The sequence below is a fragment of the Vidua macroura genome, chromosome 23, assembly GCF_024509145.1.
Source record: "Vidua macroura isolate BioBank_ID:100142 chromosome 23, ASM2450914v1, whole genome shotgun sequence".
In the NCBI taxonomy this organism is placed as follows: domain Eukaryota; kingdom Metazoa; phylum Chordata; class Aves; order Passeriformes; family Viduidae; genus Vidua; species Vidua macroura.
The window spans coordinates 5767012-5793202 of record NC_071593.1 but is presented as its reverse complement, the minus strand read 5'-3'; the positions used below and the strand labels follow the sequence as shown (position 1 = coordinate 5793202).

At 41.7% G+C, this 26191-nt stretch overlaps 1 long non-coding RNA gene across 4 annotated transcripts; it reads left to right on the top strand.

The window, feature by feature from the left end:
* Window positions 1-366: 366 nt before the first annotated feature.
* Window positions 367-12251, top strand: LOC128818481 (uncharacterized). 4 transcript variants are annotated; one of them, XR_008440493.1, is made up of 5 exons: window positions 367-827; window positions 1262-1456; window positions 2230-2293; window positions 2684-2737; window positions 2827-3830. It is a non-coding gene; the product is annotated as an uncharacterized LOC128818481 (long non-coding RNA). The 4 variants fall into 4 exon arrangements; XR_008440492.1 differs by having other exon boundaries at window positions 368-827; window positions 1265-1456; XR_008440494.1 differs by adding an exon at window positions 11777-12251 and having other exon boundaries at window positions 397-1456; window positions 2827-3213.
* Window positions 12252-26191: the final 13940 nt, after the last annotated feature.

Below are 26191 nucleotides of genomic sequence, written 5' to 3'. Positions count from 1 at the left end.
AGAGGCTGTGAGGGGCGGGAAAGGGGAGGGAAAGGAACGGGAAGGAGAGCTGCGATCGCAGCTGAGGTGCTGAGAACGGTAAAAATGAGGTCTAGGATGTTTCAGAACACAGTTCACAAGCAACCCACCAAATCACCGCTCCCCAGGCAGGTGCATTCCACAATATTGTACAAATTTTCCAGCCCTTCCCCAGCTTTTTTTTTTGTTTTGTTTTGTTTGTTTTTGTTTTGTTTGTTTGTTTGTTTGTTTTGGTTTTTTGTGGGTTTTTTGTTGGTTGTTTTTTGTAAATAAAATTTTAATAAAATAAACAACAATAATTAAATAAATAATTATTAAGTAGATAATAAATAATTAAACAAATAATGATAAATATATAATAATAATAATAATTAATATAGAATTAAATAATAATTAAATAACTTTTAAATACAAATAAATTAAAATAAGCATCATGGTGACATCCACTATCTGCAGTTTTAGGCTTAAAGCAGGGATACTTTTCATGCTGTCATCTATTCCTGCTTTTAAATAATTGCTTTTAAAAAAATCTGGGATAATTCAGAAGGAAGGTGTGTTCGGTGTCCTGCTATTGCTTTTCTAACAGCTGCGAACGCCTCCGTGCATCCCTTCAAAGATGAGCTGTTTGTATGGGGAAACTGAACAAGCTGCCCTTTGTTTTCTGCCGAGCTCTACATGAGGCAAACAACAAACACCAACCACATCCACACAGCAAAGCTACAAACACATCCACATGTCAGTGCATCCATCGCCAAAATCCTCGTACCAGGTGGACAAAGGCTGTAGGCTGCCAGGGTGGGGCAGAGCTGGTGAGTTTTTCACTGCCAGAGTCCCCAAATCAATCCCTCGGTGCCTGCCAGGGGTTCCTTTGTGGCTGGGGACAGAGGGGATTTGGAGTGTTACCAGAATTATAAATTCCTCATTTATTTAAGGAGTTGGCTGGACTCCTGCCTGGTGGCTCTTGTCATAAACTCACTGGCCTCGTGATGGAGGGAGACGGCCACAGTCCTGCAAGCTGCCATAAGGCTCTTGCAGCTGTGCCTGAGTTTGAAAAATAATGCTAATATTTCTGTAAAATAAAAAAAAAAACAATTAAACAATTTAAAAATAATGATAATATGTTAACGAAGGTAGCAGAATTCTGCTAATGTTTACATCCTCTACGTATATATATATATATATATTTACACTCTGAGGTCTGGTACATCCATTTTTGCCAAAACACTTTTTTTTTTTTCCCTAGCAGATTTTAATGTCACATTGTTATAAATTCAGTTTTGCAGCAAGCTAAAGTGAAGGGACAGTTAAACAGTTCCACATTTAACTCATTTATTTGACAAAACTACTTTAACTGGAATTAAAGTAGGTGTTTTCCTGAAGAGTTTACAGATTGATATGGCAGGAACTCACTGGAAGGTTTTGGGAGAACAGCAGCTTGGTGAGTTTTTTCTTTCTTTTTACTGAGAAGCAAAGAAAGGCTCCCTGTGGCCAAACATAACCACAAATAAACTGAATATTTGTAATCCTTTCAGTAGCTTATTAGTGCACAGAGCATGGCATCAAAGTTCTAATTTAACTGCGCCAGAAGTTGTACATGATAAGTAAAGCTCTGATGAATCTTACAGATAAGCAAAACATTCTTAATCCCTCCCTCCCTGCTCCAGGCGCTGCTCAATTTTTATTTGTTAGGGTGTGTCGCATCAATGGAATCGCGGATTGTTCCCTCTGTAGCTGTAAAATTAATGGAATTAGGGAAAAAAAATAGAATATTTTCCGTCGTTCAGCAGTAGGGGACGCACCTGCATAAGGAAATGTCCCACGGGAAATGGGGTCCGGAATGTGACATTTTCACACTTAAATCTATTAAATAAGAAACTCGAAGCTGCCACCTTAAATTATTGAATTTTTTTAAATATACAAAATTAATTGACCAATCCTTCATCGTTTTGTTCAGGATTCCAATCCAATCTCTCATGTTTTGATTTTTTTTGTTTAAAAGCAGAGCTGTGTGTATCTCACACATCCAACAGCTCAGTTGTTAAGAAAAGTGCCAAACATATTTGTTGCCCTTTTGCTGAAGTGGGTAAATGTGATTTTCTTATTTTATGGGTCAAGAAACCAAAGAAGAGCTTGAGAGGTTGTTTGTTTGTTTGTTTGTTTGTGTTTTTTTTGCAAAGCTGAAATCCTGACTAATGACCACTTAATTATTAGATTGGAAACCGTTTATAAAGCTGAAGGTCGGACTCTGCCAACAAGTGCTAAACATTTGAAGTGTGTAAGTTCTGTGTATATGCCCGCTTTGACTTATCATGTGGATTTTATTATATTCTAAAAGTTGTTCTGTGATGTTTTGAAGGGTGGGGGTCCTGTCAGTGTGTTTTGAGCTGAGGAAGTGCAGCATGCCAAGTAACCTTCCCATTTTGTGATATGCTTTCATATCTATACTCAGACATAGATATAAACACACACATGCATAAAATGTTAGTTGTTACACTATGATCTGCCAGGAAAATCTGATTCTTCCCCTTTGTATTCTGATTGATACTGGTGACTTCAGAAAACCGCTACTATCTCTTCAAACGTAGCTGCTGTGTTTTTGATTAAGTTATTGGGAGCCAAGTTTCTTGATTTCCGTGCCATGCTTCTCTGCTTTTCCTTCTAACAGACCTGACAGGGGAACGAGCTGCTTCGCTGATGTTACCACAAGGAAGTCCAAAATGTAAAAAACCTCGGTGCTCAGCAATGATTAACTTTTCCTCCCACAGGCTACTTGTCTGTGCATCATAAAATCTGATTTTGCCTCTGCAGAGCTGTTAGGAGACAAGAGGTTCGGAGCGCAGCTTTCAAACAGGGCACCGGGCAGATCTTTCAGTTTCCAACCTGAAGAACAGGTTCTGCGGATGCAAGAGGAACGAAACGTCTGCTCGGCATTGTTACCACCCTCCGATTCCCTTTGCCTCCTCCCACTTTGAACTTGTTACCCTGGAGCTGAACTGTTTGAACAGGGGCTGTAAAGCTGCTTTGTGATCAGAGAGCTCCGAGCCCTCAACATGTGAAAGCGGGGCGGGATTTCGCTCCAGACGCCGCAGGTCCCTCCCTCCCTCCTCCCGGTTTTGTCCCGGGTATGAAGGTTGGACGCTCCGCGCACAGAAGCCGGGACAGCCCGTCTGCACTGCCCGGCCGGGAGAGACAAAGGTGTGTGCGGCATTGGTTTTCTGCTTTCTGTTGTTGCGATCACTGTGGTGTGCTTTTAACACTTTTGCTCACACTTGGGTGTTAGAAACAAAGTTTATAATATCCTACCCCACAGCCTTATAGCTGTAACAGAATCTGCTGCTACTGTTGCTCTTGTCTTTTTGAAGGAAGAGGGAAAATGGAAAGAGTATCATGTCTAATGCTTGTTTTATTTTATCATGCTTTCTCTTGTTCATGAAAATGTTCAGGAACCTTGGAATTCTGTTAGTCCTAAATTTTTAGATTCTCAGAGCTTGTAGGGATGAAGCAAACTACATTTGTGATTCAAGTTTAGACTTTTCTAACTGGACAACTGCTTTTTTTTTTTAATGAAAGACTACTGCATTCATTCTGAACTGATAACCTGAGCCTTGAGCTTTCCCAGGTGTACGGAGCCAAAATGAAAACTGACTTGGGTAAGAGAGGTTGGATGTAAAATAAACTTCAGGTATTTAAATAAAATACCAGTTTAGCAATAGAACATGGCTGATTCTATGACTGAACAGCCAAGTCTTAACTTGGGAAGAAAGACATGCACAACACTTTGAAAAGGTATGCATGTTTGGTTGTTTTTTTTTTTTTTTTTTTTTTTTTTTTTTTTTTTTTTTAAATTTTTGAATTTTTTTTAAAAAATTCTCATTCTTTTGGACTACAGAGAAATAATTTTCAGTTCTTTCCTGGCATAAAAATGTGGGGAATGATTGCAGAGATGTGGCAAATAATAAGGATGGCTGGATTGCTGGGGCTGTGTATGCTCCAAATGCCTCAGGCTTCAGGGTTCAGATGTAGGTCTTAAATATACCCTGAATCCTCAGGTGATAATTTCTAGAATCATATTCTGTTTCATGGTAGAGGTAGGTTGCCTGTTATAAAATAAAACAGAAGTAGAGTAAGAGTCACTGCTGAATGTGATTGGTTTGAGGTAGGAAAATGATGCCATGTTCAGAATGGTGCTCAAAGTTAACTTATTATTCCAAAGAATGTGGTGAAAGTTTTGTCTACTGGGAGAGCTTTTTTTGTCCTTACTGAGGGTGCAAAAACTGTGCTGGGGAGAATCCCTTTTTGCCCAGTGAGATTAGTGTGAGAAAATGTTCAGTGCAAGTGAGGGGAGGTCAGTGAGTGCCGAGGACACTGAGTTATCTGAGTGTGGGCAAGGCTGAGTGGTGTCAGAGCTGCTGTGTTCTGGTGGCCTCAGGAGTGGCTGTGGGGACAGGGAGAAACGTTCACTTGGCTCTGAGCTCTTCAGCAGGAGCACTGCTTGTTACAGGCTCTCTGCTTCAGGCACTGAGGGTTTATTACAGGGAGCAGAGGCCATGACCAGATACAGAAATATTTGTCATGGCAGAGCTGTTAACTGTGGGCTTTTTTATTCAATAAGCAATATTTTACCAGAACTGCTTCTGTCATACACAGTTTTATAATATCAACCTGTATAACTGAATCTTGAAACACTCAGGGCTCACTGAATCTTATATTTAATGACTCTGTTGGCACGATGAGCTCCTATAATGCAGCGTATTTTGATTATTCTCAGCCAAGGAACAAGTTTATTCTGGCTTTGCAAAAAAGGATGATAACATTCCAGTTTATAGCCAAGCTCCTTCTACATTGTCTGAAAAGGCTTTTGTTTGCATTCATCATTTCTGTAATTTCTCTGAATTAAAAGCTACTCCATACTTAACTCAAAGTGCCTAAGAGTATCTTAGTGAATGGTCCTGCAGGAATAACAGAGCAATAAAATATATGGTGTGCAAGGTTTTCTAAAATCCTGTACTCATAGTTTCAAAACAACACAGTCTCACTTTGGTTTTGAAATAAATGATGCAGAGCCCTTGGTTCCTAAATATAGCTCAAAGGGGACAACATACTTGTGAATATCACTGGAATTTGTTCTTGTTAATTTGTCCAGAGCTGAGAAAATTACTGTATAAATGAATATGACTGGGTTAGAGGATAAGGCTGAAGAGATTTTTCAGCAAAGATAGTCTTGCAGTTACTAAGGATTATTTGAATTTACTGCAATACAATTTTCATGCACCCAGATATCTCAGTTCTGCATTAGTTATCTTTAAAATGACCCACTTCTTCCCACAATAAGCTTAAATTGATCTGATCTTAATATTGAAATAGATTCTCCAGTGTTATGCCTGAATCTTCTTTCTCTTCCACTGTCTTGACCTCATTTGTGAGTTCACCTCTGCTTCCACTGTTACCTCTGGCCTCTCTGGATGATGGCAAACCTTGTGTCCATCCCTTGTGACAATTGCTGGTGGCAGCTGTGACATGAGCAGTAGGTACTGACCATGCATCCAGGCTCAGCTGGCAGAGAAGGAAAGCCCTGCATGGCATGAGCCAAGGCCTGTTCCGAGGGGACACCTACCCATGGCCACTGTGTGCAACTCCTCAGCCCAGTTTTTGCTGCAAGTCACTGGAATTCTGGTCTCCACATTACTGCTTAGGGCACAGACTCTAAATCTGTAGGGAATTTCCAAACCTTTTATTCATTGTTTCATCTGCCTTCATTTTGTGGGGGTGGAGCAGTTCCCCTCAGCACACGTAGGTGCACAGCAGAGTCATTGGATAGGTACCTGCACACTGCAGGCTGTGACAAACCTTTACACATGCTGAGACAAAGTTCTCAGCTTCCTTCCTCTTTGCTGTCTGGCAGACTGCACATGAGACTGTGCAGTCCTGAGAGAAATGTTGGGTGCAGACATCAAGACAAGCATAACCTGAGTGAGGATTTCAGATCCATTTGCATCACAAATACAGCATGAAACTTGGGAGACTGATTTTGGTGCACCTGGTTCTGATCTTGGCCCACATTTTTTATTGTTCATCACAGCCTCACTTGTTTCCATTTAATTAGGGAATGGCTCTTGTAGAATCTTCTGACATCTTAATAGTTGTCAGGGAGCTCTGGATTGCCTCAGACATGACAAGGGAGATCAGGTGGGAAGGTGAGGGATCTTTCCATGTTAACATTCCTGGGAGAGATTGAAAATGCTGCACAAGCTCTGTAGTTCCCATTCCCTGACGTGTTTGCCAAGGGCCGTTACACAGAAACTTGCAACAGCACTTTTTGTGTTCAGTCTGGTGTTCAGAGGATGTCTCCTCTCAGCTCTCCTTGCAGGATTAGTTACTGTAAGATAACTTAAAAGAAGCTCCTCCCTGCCTCTTCTCCCCTTCAATATAATACCGCTTGTTATTCCAGATTTCCTACTGCCCTTAGATGTTGGAATGGATTCTCTGGAAGTTTTCTCTGCCCTTAACTGAAAACATGTAATTTGTGTTTTATTTAATAATAAAAATAATAATAATAATAAACCAAACAAAAACAAACACACAAAAAAAACCAAACAACAGCGACAAAAAACAACTAAGGAATGGAGCCTGAGGAAACAATGGCAGCTGCAATTGAGGTGCCTGGAAGATGTTCTATAGCCTGCAGAGGAGAACCTCAAAAACACAACTTTGGGATGAGTTATAATGGCATTACTCAGTGGGATTGCTGCAAGGACTATGTGAAATATTTTCTGTTTAAACAACTTAACAGGTTTTTGTTCTCTTACAGTAAAAAGTGACCTATCCCACTTCTTCCCCTTGTGTGAGTTTAGACTGAATGAGACGAGGTTATTGAAGTAATGTTATTTATTGACTAACCAAGTACTAAAGTCCATGATAAGGTGGAGAGCAAAGCAGAGCTGTACTTTGATATTTATTGGATCAGACCCTAAAGACTTGCTGCCTTGTAATTCCCATGTGTGCACGTCACTGCCCTGTGTTTGACAAAATGAGGATGGATTGAGTGGCTCCCAGACCCATTCCTGCTAATAGAGAAGGAGATCCATAATTTAAGAAATAGGTTTGGATGTTTGGTAAAAACAACCCAAACAAAAAAAAACCCACCAAAACAAAACAAAACAAAAAAAATCCCCCAAACTGCAGTGTCCTCTTGAAGTTGCCAAGCACAAGCATGTTTTTCTTGTTTGTGGAAAGTCTTAGTGTCTGGGCTCTTGTGTTTGGCCCTACCAGGCATCCTCAGGAGAAAGCTGATGTTTGCCACTGACTTGTGAAAGGTGACAAGTTGCCACCTTTTCTCTAATTCCCCCAGCATAAATTAATCCTTAATATCCAAGAGATTCATCAGTGCAGCAATAAGCCGCTGTACAGAATTAAAGCAGTTTGATTAAAGACATTATTCTTAAAATAAATTCCTGCTCATTTACATGAAATTGAAGAAAAAATTTAAAAAAAAAAAAAAATCAGACTTCTGGAGAGTGACCAAGACTGCCAGCACAACTGACAGCATGAACACTATTGGAATTATAGATCTGATGACAAGTGGCTTTGGAGCCCATAGCCTATCTCTCCTCAGTATGACTCACAAATTCCCAAGTGTAGCAGAACTTTTTCCAGCAGTCCTCACTTTCTGTCTGTCTCCTAACAAGGAGATCTTCCTCCCTCATTTCTGCTCTGAGGCTTTTTGTTTTTTGTGGTCTAGAGTATGAAACTTTTATTTTCAAAGTTCTTTTGAGCCAAGCTATTGGATGAGATTTAGAACTTTGCTTAATTAGTTCCTTTTGCCTCCTAATAGAAATTGCCAGTTCTCCCTTGCTAATACAACATGCAAATTTTCTTCAGAAGCAAGAGGCTGCTGTGTTTCCATTGTCACTTCAGACAGGTCTGGGAACTGGCTGGTGACAAAGAATGATGGTGAAACCGAGAGGGGTTTTGGCAATTCAGCATAAATAGGGCAGGGGATTACAAACAGATCTATTCCTATAGACAAAAATTATTACAAGTTTCACATTTTGTTTCATAAAATGAATGCTAAAGTCGTATGGCACGGTTCATACAAACCTGAAATAAATAATTTGAATTTAATAATCAGCCTGCTTACTTGCATAAGGAATATTCAGTTACATCATTCAACAAAAATGCAGGGCTCCTGCATGTGCAGCTCCAGCTCAGGCTGTGAGGGGCGGGTGAGGAAAAGCTGACAAATGTTGTGTTCCTTTTGAGTGGGATGTTCTGGGTGAAGGTGAACACACCAGCCTGCCAGAAAGGTATCCTGATGTCCTCTTGTGCCTTTTCACTTCTCCTTTTTAACCGAGCTCTTTGCCACGGGGCTCTATCACACGCCGGTGTTGTGAGTGTGCCCGGTCCCTCGGGAAGAAGAATGCGGGATCACACCCTAAGGTGTGGGCTCAGCCCTTGTTCCACGGGGCTGGAGCAGCCTCCTCTCCTCTGGAGCAGCCCTGGCTGTGCGCTGGCGTGCCTGGGCGTGCAGGTTATCTCCGTGCAATTCCCTGCTGAATGGAGCTGCATTCCTTCAAATGAGCAGCGTGTCAGAGGCAACCGCACTGCAGCTTAAAAGCAAATCCCAGCTCTCACATTTAAATTCTTTAAAGTATTATTTTTTTTTTCCTCCCATTTGACGGCACTTTGATCTTTTATCCATTGATCTGCTTCCTGATCAAACTATTCAGGTTTAAGTGATGACTTGGTTTTTGTGTGTTTCATCCAAAGTATCAGTGTATCTGTCCTGGGAGGATATCAGAGCTTGTCTGAGTTCTGTGGATGCCACACAAAACCTTCCTGAACAAAAAGCAGGTCTTGTGGGGTTAAGCTTTAAATACTAGAGTGATATAAAAATGGCTAGAGAATTGTTTATGGTGTACACAGCTTTTATTGTCTGTAAGTGATACAGATCCTGCCTCTAGGGTTTTAAGTCCTTTTTTCCAAGGAAATACAGGACCTCACACAATAATCTTAGGTAGGGCTCTTAGCCTGAGCAGACAGTTTAAATCTTGTTCATGTGGTCTGAACAGATACAGTTGCTCTCTTTTGGCTGTTTGATGTCTTCTGCCAATGAGAGGTGCTGTTCTCAGAGCCACCGTGGTTCCTGCTGTAACAGAGGTGAGATATTTCCAGACAGTGCAACTGATATTTTCCATCATCCAACCTTCACAACAAATTTTCCAGGAAAGCCAACTGAGCTTCTTTCATTTACTTTAATAGGAAATCTGGCCCCTGAATGTTGTTCTGAGATACCAATCTGTATTTTTAGGGATTTGTTGTGTACTTTTCCATTGGCTGCGTAGGATTTGTGGGGATTGGTTTGGGAAGAGGGGCTCGGCTTTTGTTTTTTACCAACACAGGTATGCTGAAGAGAGGGAGGGGAGGAAGGGAACTCTGAGGACCTGTAGGAAGCTGTAAAAGGTAGGACTGAGTGCAAGAAGAACAACTTTTGCATGGAAAGTGAAGACATTCAGAGATCAGCTGCCTCAAAGTAGCTTCACTTTCAGATCATAACAAAGCATAAAGAACATGAATTTGACATAACTCAAGACAATAAAATATTTAATAAGCACATCAATGTAAAGCTCATCTGTTTTCACTGGAATGATGCTGCTCTGGCACCAGCAGGAACACCCGTGCCCATTCAGTCTTCCTCGCCCTCATGGACATGTTCTTTGGTGTCTAATTAGTCACACTGATTGAACTTCCTACAAAGGAAATGGCCTTTCAAATAAGCCCTGAAGCAAAGAGGTGAGAGAGTCAGCAAAGTAACTACCCACCAGTTCAACTTTCTGCAAAGGAAATGGGCTGGTCTCATCTTGATGTTAAAACAATTTCATCTGTCCTCTGAGCCTATGATCCCTGGATTAATCCCAGGGTTAGACATTCAGTGCACAGGTACCAGAAATGGCACTTTGTGGCTAGTGGCTATAAAATTGTGGTCAGGAGTTGCCCAGATGACCAAAGCAAATGATAACTGAGGCAGTGCCTATCATCTGCAGAAGTACCAGCCCAGAGCACGCAACTGAGCAGCTCCAGACATGCTGTTGGATGCAGTTTTGGCTTTTTCACTGGACAAGTTGATTTAATTCCTTCTAACACCTACTTTGAGTTCCATTCTAAATAAAACAAGTCAGCTCTGTATATGTAAGTGTATTTTTGATATTGATTCAAGGATTAACCTAAATGAAAAAAAACCAAACTTTTTTTTTGGATGCACAAAATGAATACATGAAATGTATTGAATGAATACATGGAAATGTATTAAATGAATACATGGAAATGTATGAATTAATTTTGCTCAGTCTAAAGCAGAATGCTAGCTCTGTATTCTTTTACCTAATTATGTATATGTCAGGGAATAATGAAGGGATACAATTACAGGGACAGGTGACAGCACGTACAAGAATGAGCATATGGGGGGCACAGGATGTATCTTTGATAATCTATTATCTTCCTCCCCTCTCAATCCAGTCAGCTTTTGAAATATGCCCTAAGTTTATAATTTGGGTTTTGATTACTCCAGCTGTGCTCTGTAATAAAGATATTCTTTGTCAAATGAATGTCACTCTCTGAGATGTCCATAACGATTGCAGAGCCACAGGATGCCCTATGAGATATTTCTCATTTGAATGTGGAAACAAATGATTGTAATGACATTGATTTTTTACAGGATAATTACTGCCAAGCACTGCTGTCCCTTAGATGAAGTTGCCGTGCATTTGGCTCCACATAAGGGTGTTACTTCACTGACTGATGCTCCCTCTGAACAGAGGAGTTTTTAACAGCATGAGAATGGAGAAGGTGGGGCTTGGTGAAAAGATAATGGCAGGGAGGAAGTGACTTCCCAAAGAAGCTGAATGAGGGACCAAAGACAAGGAGAGAGGTACAGCTTCAAACAGGCAGATGATCTAGCAGGGCATTCTCTTACTCATTTTTTTGCTACAAATGTCTCAAACCCCCTCCTCCATTTCTAATCACTGTAATTAATAGTGAGCTTCATTGCCCTCTCTCTTTAAAATAATGTCAAACTGGATCTGTGCTTTCACAACAAAACATGTTAGGGCAATGTTTCAGAGCTCAACTTGTAATTACAAACTGAAGGAGACTCCCAGAGATTCAAACAGTTACCAGCACTAGGTAGGATCCCAGGTTTCTGTCTGGTGTGATTGCTGTTTTGGAAGGAGCCTTCTTTGACCTTCTTTCTCTGAGGAAGGTATCCACTGAAAGTTTTGGAAAGGTGAGTCTTCTGTATCCAGTGGGCAGAAGATGGGTAAGAAAAGGGAAAGGGAATGCCAGACAATGACAGAGATACAGGATGGAGACAGCTGACAACAGGTAAGACAAGCAAAGAGCTTCAAGGGTTAGAGATGGAAGTGAATGAGGGAGCCAGCATCAGGCAGAGTCCTTTGGGAATGTTCCCAATACATTCCCTTGTTGTGCAGAACGACTGAGTTAAGTGTATATGTACATACTACATCTCTGTGTGTTTGTGTGTATAAAATAATTAACCCCAGCATGAGTACTTTGGCTTCTGGAGAAGTTGCTGCTGGCAAAAATGGAACTTTCTCTGTCTGTGGAAAATCCTGGGGTGAGGGAAGGAAGAGTTGGTGCCTTCTGTCTGCTGAGGTCAGTCCACTGTACATCACCTAGGTATGTTCCTTATTAAATATCTCACAGTTAAAGTAACTTCCACTGTTTAAAAAAATGTCTTCTCCAGGGTAGCCACATGCAAGAAACACTGGGAAGATACATGGAATGTTTGTAACTCTTGTGCTCCTGGGAAGGGCCCTCACATCCATCCTGTCAAGACTGAGCTCCGTGGTTCTTTCTCCACACTGATACTGCAAATCCTGTTGTTCAATGAGTGGAATATGTGTCAAAAGAATTAAACCAGGACAGTTTCCTGAATGTGGAATTCCAGAGAAGGCACTCACTGGCACTTCCAAAGCAAGCAAAGCAGCAACATCCTGAAATTGTTGCTTTTTCTTGGATATTTTCATTGCTTGACTGAAACTTTCTGCAGATATCTGTGCTGAAGTGCTTTGTTTGACTTGGAGCAAGCACTGTTGCTAGGCTGCTCTGAAAGCTTGAGATGGCTCTGACTTCTCCAAAATCTGTAGCAGGGGATTTGACACAAAAAGAAGAATCCATTCTCCATGAGGGAAACTGCTGCCATTTCCTCTCTGCAAACATCCTCTCAGTAGGTGAGTGGAATCCTTTCATCTCATAGTTTGGTATTGAAAATGCACACTTTTCTTCTCCAAATTTACTTTTAATGTATTGATATTTCATATGGGACAGCTAGTTTTCCTTAAATTTGAGGGAGCTGTGCTTGTATATTCCTCAGTCCCTTTTTTCTGTGTAGTTGGTATTGAGACTAGAGTTTGGGTAAAATGTATTTAAAAATCCCTAAAACAACCATTGTCCTGTACACTGAGGATAACTTTGAATCAATCTTTCTTCTGCCCTTGCTTGTGCAGTCTGTGAGATTTCAGTTGTGTGAAATTGAAATTGGACCTCCATGTGCAGAATTTGTAAAAAATGTAGATGAGTATTCTGGGATGTGACTGTCAAGAGATTGCAACTTTTTTCCTTGATTCTTTCCAGTGCTTCTGGAAAATGTTTCTTGAAGTTGATGAGACTGGGATTTATAGTGCCTCAGGTTGTGGCTCTGTGCCATGGAGTTGTCTGAACCGAGCTGGGAGATGCAGAGCTCAAAGAATAACTATTGTTGGCTGTTGCTCTTTTTTCAGTGTTGACAGCTCGGGCAGGGGAAAATGAGCTCTTCTCTTAGGAAGCTCTGGAGATTACAGATGTGATTGTGTACATCAAGTGTAGACTGAAGATTGGGTAGGAGGGAGGGAATTGTGTAACTGATGTCTGTGGCAGATGAATTTGTGCTATGGGAGACATCTGAGGGAGGAGGGCCTGGGTTTTTTGCATTTAAAATAAATAATAAAAAGATTATTTAGCTTAATATTTAAATCAAAACTTCATTTATTCAACACAGGACTCATTTGCTTGAAATGCATTTAATTTACTGCCTACAATCATGAAGTAGGCAGCTCTGAAAGTTTTGGCTGGGTTTTCACAGGACCTAATTTTGTAATTTTGGTTAAATATCCAGCAGTTGTGAGATCAATTTTGCTTTCTGTTGGCTTACAATTTGTGCTGATAAGTATATTTTTTAGTAACTGAATATATTTATATTGTAGGTGTACTAAAAATAGCCTGTTAATGAAATAATTAATCCATGATTGATTGTCATTATCCTAGTTCTTATCTTTCTTACACATTTACTGATGCTACTTTTCCTAGTAGAGCCATCAAGCCATTATCAAAGTCTCAGTGTGCTTCTTATATTGATTTGCAAGGAGTTTGAAAAAGTAAAGTGCAGAAATTCAGATGTGAAATGGGTGTATTGCATCATTTGTATGTTCTGGCACCACAGAAGTGACGTGATCTATTCCAGTTATTGCTATTTTCTCACACAAGCTGACTGTTAGGGAACTTGTTTTTTATTTGTAGGGTGATGACTCTGGATGTGCATGACATATTCCTGTACATGAAGCTCTGTCAGTGTGCAAACGTAGGACAAAATGCAAAGAAAAGGCAGAAATAGCTGGAGGGAGAGAAAGTCTGCATTGTGCCTGGGCAGCACTTCCAGCATTCCAGTGCAAGTGGGTCTGGACCTAAACAAAAGCTGCTCTGGGCTCAGGAATCCTTTGCAGGCTGGTTCAGAACACCCACTTGAGCCTGGCCTTGACTCCCTCGTTAATTCTTTCCATGGCTCTGTTGAAATGCAGCTCTGATCTGGTTTTGCCTCTGCACTGTGATAGAGACTGAGCCACCTGCACAGACGTGACAGTGACAGTGCAGAGCTGCTGCCTGGAGCAGTCTGTGCCTTCAGAAAGAACATTTCAGCTTTGTCAGGCCCAGGCTGCCAAATTCAACGCTTCTCTTTTCATGTTTGGGTGAGCTTAACTGCCAGAAAACTTAGGAAAGGATGGAGCTGGATTTAAACCACTGGTTGCAATAACTCCATGAAGTTAATTAAATGCCCCTCAACTGATCCTTTGGGCCCACAGTATCCCAGTTACCCACAATCTCCTCTGTGCTTACTCATCTTCAGTGGCTTGGAACTCATGCAGCTTTCTGATGTTTCATCAACTGAGAGACTTTTCAAAACCTGTTGCTTTTTTGCAGTAAAATCTCCACTTTTATGTGTAGGCTGTACATGGATGAGGAAGCAGATTGCCATGTAAAAAGGAAATCTGAGTGGAATGCAATTAACTTTTATATAATTTGGTTATATATAATGTCATTAGTCCTTATTACAGCAGCATTGGGAGAGTCCAAAATCAAGGAGGGATATGGCAAATTCAGTAATCCTCTATTTTTCAAATATGCTCTGGCATGTCTAGACTCACTTTTCCCTTGTAATCTGATGAAAGAGTGTTGTGCACAGACATGCAAAATCCTGTTTGCTGAGATATGTGGTACATCAGATTAGCCTGGAGAAGCACTTGAGCTGGCCTTTAGCTGGGGTTCCAACATCTGCCTGGCTGTAAGCAGCTGCTGTCATGGCAGGGCTTGGGCTGGGGCATCTCCAGGGGTCCCTTCCAACCTGAACCACTCTGTGGCACAAGCTGAGCTGAAGAACAGACAGGCAGGTGATATTTTGTGAATTGGCACCAGCTGTCTGACAGGAGCTTCAATTAGAGTTAGATTTCTGTGAAACTGTCCAGTATCACTGGTTTTTCAGCTAAAAACGAAATGTGACCTGATGCTGCAGTTCTGCTTGTTCTGCATGTACAAGAGAGTGAGGGAGGGATGGGATCTGGTTTGAGTTTGGGTTTTGTTGGTGCAGTTTGAATCCAATCTGAACAGACACACTGTTATCCCTATAATGATTGAACTCAAACATGTCATTCTCAGTTTGGTATGACACAGACAGTGGTGCTACACAATTGTGACACCAAATCCTGAAGGTTTTGCACAGTGTCAGCTGAGAGTTATGTTTTCAACACCTTTTTTCTTTCCTGAATGGAGGACAAGGCTGTAGTGTAATGAGCACTGAGAGCTGCTGTTTGTCCTCCCTTTTGCTGCAGAGGCAGAAATGCACAAGTGAGGTTTGCAGAATCCACAATTGCTTCCTTTGTTGGCAATGTCAGCTTATACTAATTTATGTTAATGAGTCCACAGACAGTTGTAATGAAGATATGAACCTAAGGACGCAATACTGCACTGCTGAGCAGATCCAGATTCTAGTTCTGATTCTGTTACTGCCTTCTTGTTTGGCTCTTTTTGTCACTTCATTTCATCCTTATGTTGTCTCTTATTCTGATTATAAACAAGAACTGCTGTTCCTGCACAACAGACACTTCTCAGTCATGTTTAGGTATTTTTTACATGTTCTGAAATACAAATAATAATAATGTCCAACCTCAGCAATTCAGAACTGAAATAACTCTGCTAAGATCTAGAGAGTGACAGTAGTGGATGCTGATATCAGCTGCTTGGGAACTATTCTGCAACATGCAATCTGTAGACCACAAAGAAGTCTGAACCCTGGAGGTTTTTAATCTTGGGTGGTGGTGGCCTGGAGTAGATCTGAAGACTGATGGAACAGTGAAACTGAATCAATTTTCAGTTTGTGAAAAAGGCTGGTTTTGGACATCGAGGCTCATGCAGAATTCTTTAATACTGTTCAAGTCTTAGAAGGAAAATTGTTTGAAAGCATTCAGTCTTTGAAAAATTTTATATCACATTAAGAGATTACAAAATTATAAGAAATTGTCCCTTTCTGTGAAGCAGAGTGCATTGTAAAGGACGAGGAAGTGTCTTGAGGTCACTGCAGGCAGAGGTAACCTTGGCTGGGGCTTGGCACCCAAGGGCAGCTCTCAGCTCTGTCCCTTCATTCACACTCCATAAATACATCTCCTGCACCTGATGGAGGGCAGGGATTTGGGAATCATGTGTGGCACAAGGTACCTGGAGGATCTCTGGCTCCTTGCTGCCAGCAAAGGGCTGAGCAGGAGGCTCAGGGTCAGAAGTCCAGAATGAACCACTGGAGCCCAGGACCTTGAACTTCATTATGACTGTGCTTAGGTATCTTGTCTTTCAGCTAATGTGACTCAGATTCCTTTTTCCTGTCTTTGAGGAATGTAGATTTGTTTCCTCAATGATTTTAGTTTCAAACAAGTGACTGTTTCAAGTTTTGCCATTTAGTCCATATGGATTCAACAGGTAATGAAAATCTCTAAGGCTTTCTAGATTCACTTTTTTTTTTTTTTTTTTTTTTTTTTTTTTTTTTTTTTGATATTTGTTTGCCTGTGTTTTTGGTAAAGTGCATTGTAATGTAGTTTTTGGAGGCTCTGTGCCAAGATGCCTAAAGGTGTTTAGTCTCCTAACTCCTATTCAGGCTCAGACATTCCTGCTGCAATCTCTTGGAAGGCAGGAGCCTAAATAGCAATTAATTGACACCTGCTATGGAGCAGGGAGGAATCTTCTTTGTCTCCAGCTCACACAGCCTCTGCCCTTGGTAGTGATTTTGTTTTAGAATCAGGAAATGCTAATAACCACCTGTCTTTGTCTCAGTGGAGGTTTGTTAGGATAAAGGTTGTAAATCTGACATGAAAAGCGATGGGCACCACAAAGGTGCTTCTGACAAAGCTGTGCTTTGTTGGTCCTTCTCTGTGGTCTGTAGGAATATTGCAGTTTGGCCTCACCTTTCTTTGCTCTGTGCTTATGAATCATGCGGCTGTAATCAAACGGGGAGCGTTATCTGGATACTCAATTTATGTAGCAGCTCTGCTTTTCCTGTAAAAGTTAACTGGGGAAACGAGATAAAAGGCACTGACTGAATTCTGTTGCAGAATCAGTGCTTTTCTTCTTGGATTAGAAACTGAATCACCTGAATGTTACCATCTGTTTCTTCTTTCTTCTCCTCTGCCCCCTCAAGTGTTCCTGCCCTATCTGATGTATCTGCTTCTGCCTGTAAGGATTTTGGACGTGTGTAGAGGGAAAAGGGACAAATCCAGCAGAAGAAACAGCGCCGTGAGCGCCCCATCCCCGGACATCGCTCGCACCACGGGCTGTATCGCGGTTGCCATCTGCTGGGTGAACAAGTGCTCGCGGTCACGCAGCCTCCATCCTGCCAGAACCCAGGCCGGGACGTTTCAGCTGCCTCACAACCAGCTGAGTGCCGCTGCTTTTGTACCTGGCATCCCTTGAGGGTTATTAACCAGGGTGACTATACTTGTAACCGCTGCTCCTTGCAAGGCAGAATAAAAGTTCTTGATATATGTACCTGGTAGCAGGGAAGTTACCCTAGTTTGATCCTAATAACAGTGAATTAGGTAAAAATCATGCTCAATCAGATGGTTAGAATAAGTGCAGCACGTTTAGAAGTAGTAAACCAACTTCTGGATTGACAGAACCAGCGCTGGAGCAATTAAAAACTAAGTCCTTATAATGCTGCGAGAGGAAAAATATGTTCCTTTCATTCATTCATATGAGTGCTCAGGCTGTGTGTTGTCAGAGATGGGAGGGGTGGAAATGCAATATTGTTTAACAAAGTGCAGCGATATTGGCATTATCTGTGGGAAGTTCTGGAGATGCTGCCATTAGCTGTGAATAAGCCTGTCAGTCAGAGCCACTCACGGGGATGCTGCTCTGAGGCTCTGTAAACAAGAGCTGAGTTTCTCCTTCTTACACTTTCTCACAAGCAAATTATCTGTATCTGCTGATAGTTCTGGTAAACTTAATCCCCCTGAAAGCCACCGAATGCAGGTACAGCCAAGTGACTACTAGCCTGTGTGTCTTACAGCATGGCTGGCTTTGGTTTGCATTTGGAGTTTGGCAAATTGTGTTTTAAAATCGTGACTGTGATACTGTAAACTTCCCTGGTTTTTGGTATTACTCACCTCCCCAAACATTTCAATGCCCTCCATCTCCAAGCAGTTTTCTATTTATCTTCACATCAGAATCTTGTCTTTCAGTTTGATCTGAGGTTAAATGCTTCATGAGAGAGAGGAATGCTTTGTTTCTTGAGAGAACAAATAACTCCAGTTGGCTTCTGAAGCAAACCACAGTGGTTTTCTACAGTTATCAAACTATGAGGAACCACTTGGTGCGTGGCTGCTGCCATCTCCCAGGCAAGTCCAGGATCCTTCAGCTGCATTGCTGGCTCTTATAGAGAAGAAATGAGAATACTCTTGAACTCATGATCTCAGAAGTACAAACCATGACTTAAACCTCCGTAGCTGCTTGAAGAGAGGCTGTTCTATTATGGCCCTTTTATGCTGAAAATGCTCTGCACACAATAAAAGAGCTGTGAATAGTTTAGAGAAGAGTGAGTGAGATTATTTCTGACAATATCAGGACCAGTGCTATTTCCCTGAAGTAATAATCTTTTTCCCTGCTGAAATGCTGAAGTGCCAGGCAATTGGCTCAGTGAAGAAGACAAAAGATTTTAAACCTGTTTAGAGAGTATTCTAATCCCCTTAACTGGTGTCTCTCTTACTGAACTGAAAGGGGAGATGTTGATTCCCAGTAGACCAGCAGGATTTGTGATTGGATCTAAGGAAGAAAGAGCTTGAGGTTTGTGTCACAGTGAACATAGGCAGGTACTTAGAATGTGTGGGACCATCAGTGAAAGTCAGAGGAAAGTCATTCCAAGGAAGTGTGCTCCAGCACCAGGCAAGTCTTTGGAATAGTGGCAGATAAAGGAGCTGGGTTGCTGTCAAGATAATGCTCAAAATTCAAGAAATTAAGCTTAATGAAAGTTCAAACTGCTAATTTGCTAGAATTAAGTATGAAAATAGATATATGTTAGAAGCACTAGCATTCAGATTCACGATTGCAGAACAGGTTTTGTCCTCATTTACAACAGAAAAAAGGAAGAGATGGACTACAAAGTGCTGTTTGAAGTAGGGGGGATTGTACTTAATCCTGCATGCTGTTCTCTGGAGGAAAATGGTTTGTGTGGAAAATCTAGTTAATTGGACTCGTTTTTCTCATAGAGCTCTAAGTAAAAATTTGCATCAGAGAGGTTTTACTGTGGGCAGGGATTAAAAAGTTAAAACTCTCTCAAGAGATGCAAATATCTACAGAGTTTTATATATACATACATACATATATTCTTATATTCATATATTTATATATATGTAATAGTCCTCCCAGGAAAACACTAAACTTGGGGAAACCTTTGCAGACCTGGTTGAATGTGGAACTGGCTATGGAACTGTATTTCTTTTTTAGAACAGGTGGTTAGAGAAAGTGAAGCAAGATCATTTGCTGCTACCTAATTGAAAATTCACTGCAGAGGAATGAACAAGATTCTGTTCTGTTACCTTGAAAATTTAAGTGTTCGGGGATGAAGATGATATACACAGGTGCATCCACATTTCATTCTTCTAGCAGCAGTGAATTTGGTTTCGTTGCAAATAATTCTGTTCAGTTTTGGATATTCAGGGTTAGAGGGGTTAAATGCTCTACCTGAAGAAGCAGCAAATATTAGCTGGTGGAGAATAAATCCCTATTAGAGACCTCTGTAAGTTTTAGAAGCTGTAGGGACTGGGGAACAAAGTATACTTAAAAAGTTCATAGGATCTGTGACCCTTAGTCCCTCTGGCATAATTGAACAGGGGCACCTCATGTGGTTGTAGGAAATCATGGCTGTGGTCTCTGACTGGAGTCCCCAGTTAAGCAGTGGAAGAGAAAAGCAGAGGAAACCTTAAAAGAAGCAACATGAGCATTTAACAGCTGTCAGAGAGAGTTCCCTGTAGAGGAGCAGACATTTCAGTGTCAACTGACACGAGATACACCAGGAAGGAGCTGTCAGTCAGCAAAGAGTTAATTGTTCCAGCAAAAAGTAGTTTAGATAAAATCCTACCTCTCCTCTCTCCCCCGCTTCCTCGGTGTTGTGTAGAGGAAAGGAGCTTGTACATCACAAAACTGACAGTGATTCCTCAGTGCCTGAGCTAATAAACGGGATGAAATTCAAACTGCCTTCTCACACGGACACAGACTTGCAGAAGAGGGAGCAAGACGGAGGGAAAATGCAGAGTATTTTTACTTCCTAACATAGGAAATTGAGAAAAACCATCTTATCTCTACAAGATGATGGATTTAGGAAGCCCATCGCAGAAACACAGTAGGTGGATTTATTCTTTTTATCTCACCCACTAGAATTTTTGCTAGAAGATAAATTGTACTTGTGCTTATGGGCTCAGTTGTTGTTCAGTAGTACTTTCATAGCATCACATTACTCTTCCTTTTCCTCATTTGCTCAGAAATATTCTGCCATTTGACCCTGTTTGTTAGAAGATAATATTTTTAGATCTTATCAGCTCACTGTCATTTCAAAAGATCTCTTATCTTTAAGAAGGCATGTTTTATTAATTACGGCCATAGTATCTGGATAAATGCAAAGACTGCTAAGTAAATGAAAATCCATTCCACTCAGAGCAAATGAAACATGTATTGCTTCGGAGAAACCGTAATGCTAAGGACAGAGCAATTCCCAGTTCTCTGAATGAATTGCTTACTCCAGAGCAGTTTCAGTAGCTGTAGGCATTGCATTTGAGTGTGCCTTGCAAAGTTTACTGATGGAGGGAGGGAAGGCTGGCTTTTAAACAACAGAAACTCCACCACAATGCACTGTGCTAAACTCTGCCCATCATTTCTTAGTGTCATTACTCACTGCTGTGTGTATAAAATGATTTCTGTGGGCACACAGTGCTGATCATCCTCCATTCTCAGTGATTTTACAGGAGTTCTGCTGGTGTAGATGATGCTGATCAGGTTTGATGGTGCAGTCATCTTATCTTTACCTGTGGTGCATAGTTCATCAAAGCCATTGCCATGTGCAGTTCTCAGATGCTTCTGCAGTGTTTTGTGTTCCTGGGGCTCTGTACACACATTTGTCAGCTGCATGTATCACGGCAAAGTGTGTTTGTGCAGAGGGGGCTGTTCCTCGGATCTGTGTCTGCTGGAGGATCACACTACTGCATCTCTAATGATGGTTGTAACACTTCAGGTACCCTGGGTGATGAGCCATTTGGAGGAGATAATTAGTCAAGTAAATGACTGACAAGTAAATTACAATCAGCATTCGGAATGCATCTCTGTTAAAGGCACCTGCAGGCATTCAGGTGCTGTGCAAGCCAGGTCCTCAGTTCTATTCTGCCTCTGTGGGCTTTATATAACCTTCCCCACTCAGCTCACATGCATTTGCACAGTCCTACTGAGATGATTAATCCTCAGCTGGAAGAGCTTTTTTAATAGTACAAGTACCAGATTTTAGACTCAAGCTTCTTACAGACAGTGTAGGGATAAAGTCTGGATTCTCTGCGCAGCGTATCATGGTTGTGACATCCTGTAAATGTGGCTGTGATATCAGAGAGACTTTGCCAATAGCTATCACCAGAAAGTCTCTGAGTTCTCCACTGTCTGGTTCAGAGCCTGATTTGCCTTCCTGCCCTGAGTTCAGGTGTCTGGACAGGGTGTGCTCTGAGCAGTTTGCTGTTTGCTTCTCAGTCAAAGTTTTGAACTGACTGCAAGCACCACACAAGATGTGCAGATTTCCTACCTTGGTCAGAATAAAGTTTAAAACAATAACAAAAGTAAGAACTGTGAGGGAGTTGTGAAGATTCTGTGCTTCCTTTTTGTTGTGAAAGGTGCAGCATAAGTAGGTAATTTAGGGACAAGAGACAATGCAGTGACAGATTGTGCCATTCATTTTTAGAGCAGAGAAGTAGCTGTTCTATCAATCTCCAGCACCTGAACAAGTGATGCTTATCTCGATGGTTGAGCTGCAGTTACTTGTGAGAAGTGGGGAGGCTCGGTCAAGTCCCTGGAAGACACGACCTGGATTGGCACAGCTTTTTGTGTCTAAGACTTGCAGTTCATGCAGTGCGCTGTGCACTGAATTCTTGTGCCCACCTGCCCGGTGGGATACTTGCAGTTGTGTTTGCAGTTTCTGTGAGGATGGAACAGCCGGCGGTTGTGCTGCTCTCAGTTTGCCCTCGTGCCCTGGGCAGGGGCTGTGCTCGGGCTGATCCCAGCGCTGCCGGCCCGGACGGGAGCGCTTCCCGCGCCGCGGAGCGCGCTCCGTGCGCCCGCAGCGCATCCCGGTGGCAGCGAGCGATAACCGCGACTGTCCCCTCCCGAGAGCCACTGCTGAGGCCACACCGAGCGCTGTTTCCAGCCTGGGCTCCTAAGCACACGGTCATGTTTCCAGCTTGAGATCCAGCCGCGCTTGGTCCCAAGTTGCAGTTCTGGAGCATGTGATGCACAAGCTTGCGATAAACTTAGAAACTTCTTCAGCAGCCCTTCTTTACCTTTCTTCTTATTTGCACACTTTGTATTTTCAAATGGCATCTGTTCCCCTGACTGAGAACTCTGTTAGTGAGAATTAACAGTGTATTTCTGGTGAGAATTATCCATTCACTTGTGACCTTCAGTCCCAGTTCAGACTGACACAAGATAGCAAAGACCTTTGATACCCATGTGCTTCTGGCAAGATTTTCATTTGGTGTTTCACTCTTTCCCCGTGTTTCTGGGCCAGCTTTCATGCCATGCCCCTGCTGTTCAGCCATTCATGTTCATAAGGTGCTAGTTCTAACCCTCTTAAAAAATAAAACCCAGCAGAGGTCAAGCCTGGCAGTACAGCTTTGATGCTTGCTGCTGTAGCAGAGAATTCAAAGTTTAGTCCCCCACAGTTCTCTCCCCTCAGAGCAGTCTCTTCATTTATTCATACATTATTAACTGGTGATTTGAGTAACAGATGTGTATGGGGGGGCATCCATAATTTATTACAAGGATGAGCAAACCATGGCCTGTGGAAAGTGAGGACAGGCTAAGCTCCCTGTTCTGGTGGGGGCAGGGGTTTCCCTTAAGGACAGACAGGAGGGTTTCATGCATAGGAGGGCCTTTGGGCACCTGGGAGTAAGATCAGCTTTGAGGGAAATTTCTGATCCGGAAAATTTCCAAGGGCTGCCCTCTGAGAGGGCAGAGCCAACATAAAGTGGGTGCAGGGTGTCACTAAGAACAGTGAAGCTGCTGCTTGCAGGTTCATTTTTTGCTGCTCAGATTGGCTAATCAGATAAACTGAGTTCTGTGCTTTCATTTAATCAGTGCAAATAGCTAAAAGGGGTGACTGTAATTGTAATTTAGCAGTGACAGGCAGATATGTGCAGAGAATTGACTTACAGCAAGCTCCTGTGCTAAGGCAGGACCTGCAGCACCTCTGTGCTGTTTGTAGCACAGCCCTGGGATGTGACAAGGCCTAAACTTGTGTCACTTGAACCCCCTGATTTGGTCTGCTGGATTTTGGGTCAGGTGTATGTGATTTTTCTGTCTCCAGTCAGGGATGCTCATCTTTTAACTGCAAGACTCAGGTTCAGAAAAATTTTATACTAAACATCTTAGCTAGAGGTGCCTTGAGCAACTTGAATGAAATCACTTATGGATTTAAGCTCTATGGAGTTTCACCAAATGGGGAATGCTTTGTAGAATAGATTTTTTTTAGATTTGTTTCTCATGTGAGATTAAAAAAAGTAAAAGTATTTCACTGGAGGTTCAAATAAACCTATTTTTTCAGCTTTAGAACAAAATGTGCTGATTTTTTCATTGTTTTAAACCATCTCATCTCATCTCATCTCATCTCATCTCATCTCATCTCATCTCATCTCATTTAAATTTATATATATCTAATATAAACTACATACTACCAGGTACATCTAATCTATGATAGATATATAAATAACATGTGCTATATACTATCTCATGTGCTTTTTAAGCCAGTAACTATTTTGATGAACCAAAACATGTTGATTCAAAATACATGAATTATTTTGGGAACTTTCCTTTGTAGAAATCCTGAAAGAAAACCTTCCCATTTCTTTTCACAATTCTCTGCTGCAACACTGCCCACTGATGCTTCCAATGCCTGAAAGAAATCTAAGCATATATAGTTGTCATAAGACATGAACTGTGACTTGTAATAGGAGTAGAATAAATATAATTGCTAAAGGAAGAAAAGGAACTTTTGGAACAAACCCTTCCAGTCCCATATGTTTCAATTCCGCCTGTCTGCATTTGTGTCATGGCTGAGTCTTTGGTTCCTTCACGAGGTGATCCAAAGGAAGACTTTGGCACCCTTAGGGGTTCTTGGAAAGAAACTTGAGTTTTATTCTTGAGTCTCTTCCATTTCTAACTTGAAGCCCATCTGTGAAAGCCCAGTATTCCGGGTTAGGATTTTTCAGCACAGGTCTGTTCTAATATTCTGCTATTTTTGTGCAGAACAAATGGCAATGGTGGCATTGAAGGAACTGGGGCACAGTCAGTTCTTTCACTGTTGGGTTTATTAATAAAGAGCAAAGATCAAAATGTCACTTTTAATGGTGTTCTCATGGCAGTGTGTGTGTTAAAACCAACACGTCTGTACAACTGAGCTCTGGAACTGGAGCAATCCTGGCTCTATCCACACACAATATGTGGCACAGCACTCCTGCAGCAGGCACTGCAAGGAATGCTTACATCCCAGACTGGAGAAGGACATAACATATTCCCTGAGCAGGGCATTACCTGCTACCTGAGCACCAAAAAACCCCAGCTGAGGGGAGAAAATCAGTGAGCAGGGAACTGCAGCCCGCCCAGAGGCTGTGTGAGAGCCCAGCAGGAGTGACCTGGAACAGGGAACGAGTCTGTGACTCCATGGACTGGCTCCTGGGGATGACAGAGCACAAGAATGCAATTTCTTTTTACAAAAAAATGGACTAGGTATTTTGTAACAGTCTCTAACTGACAGCTGGGAGAAGGGGGATGAAAGGGAAGGTAGGTGAACTAGCTTGCAGGTATGAAACAGAGCTCGGGATTTTAGCTGTGTAACGCAGTTTAAATTCCACATCTCTCTGCATCTTGCAGAGAAACCTAATTTTTTTAAATCTCCACAGGCTTCTCGGAGACAGAAGATGCTAATTTTAGAAATGTGGCAGCTCGTCTTCTTCCCCACCCCCTTCCATTTGCTGCCAGAATGCTTAACAATCCAGTAAACAAGCTGTAGGAAAAAGGGGAATAACCTCAAGAGCTGAGGTTGGTGTTGGCCTCTTGTCCGTGGCATTTCTGGGGAAGGATTTGCCCCCTGCCCGTGGGTCTTGAGTTTGAAACCGATTTAAAAATAGAAGAGTAACAACTGAACTGACGGTGAAAAGTATTTAAAGGTGCAGTAATCGTGGCTGGCAGGCCCTTTGCTGACCTGATTAATTCTGCACCAGTACTCAGGATAGTCTAAATTAAAGCATTGCATAAGGAGAGTGCTGGGAAGTAAAGGAACAAGCCTGAAAATTTCATGTAGAACTCAGATATCTCATTTTTATTTTCTCTACATATCAAAAACCTGACACAGAAATCTCACGTGTCTGCTATGGGAGTTGGTTCTAATTACAAAATACAAAGTACACTACAAAAAGGTCTGATTTGAGATACCTTCTTACTGCGCAAAAAGGTGAGTTGGTTCCTCTTAATGAGTACCCAGAGTGCTAATTAGTGCAGATAGTGAACGATAATTTCCACACTCTGCACTGATCTTCTTGTATTCCTGCATCTTCATCCTCTGCTTCAATCTTGTGTGGGCAAACAAAGTTTGGACAATGTTTATCCAAACCCAAATGTATTAGGGTTGCAACCATCTAATTATCAAGCCTTAGAGTGCAAATTGTTTTGTCCCCATTTTGGCAACAGGTGGAGTGAGCTGAGTGTTTCATGATGAAACTTTTTTATTTAAGAACTTCTGATGCAAAGCACCCAAAATCCCTTTGGCTTAAAAAGACCCAGCACTTCTGCACTATTATTATGGAAGTCTTTTATTGTACCTGCTCTTGTGGGCATTTGAAGCTGTGTGTGTCTAAATATATGGGAAAATGTTTAAAATTAGGCATTAATTGCTTCTTCAGAGCATCTGTATGAGTAGAAGTTTTGTGTTAGACCTACACAAGACACACATGTGTGTTCAGTCTCGAAAATCTGCTATTTTTAAAGTAGGAAATGTAAGGCAGTGAAGTGTTCATTGCATTCGGAACACGTGGATAATAAATCTGCTTAAATTTAACATGCATCATAATTT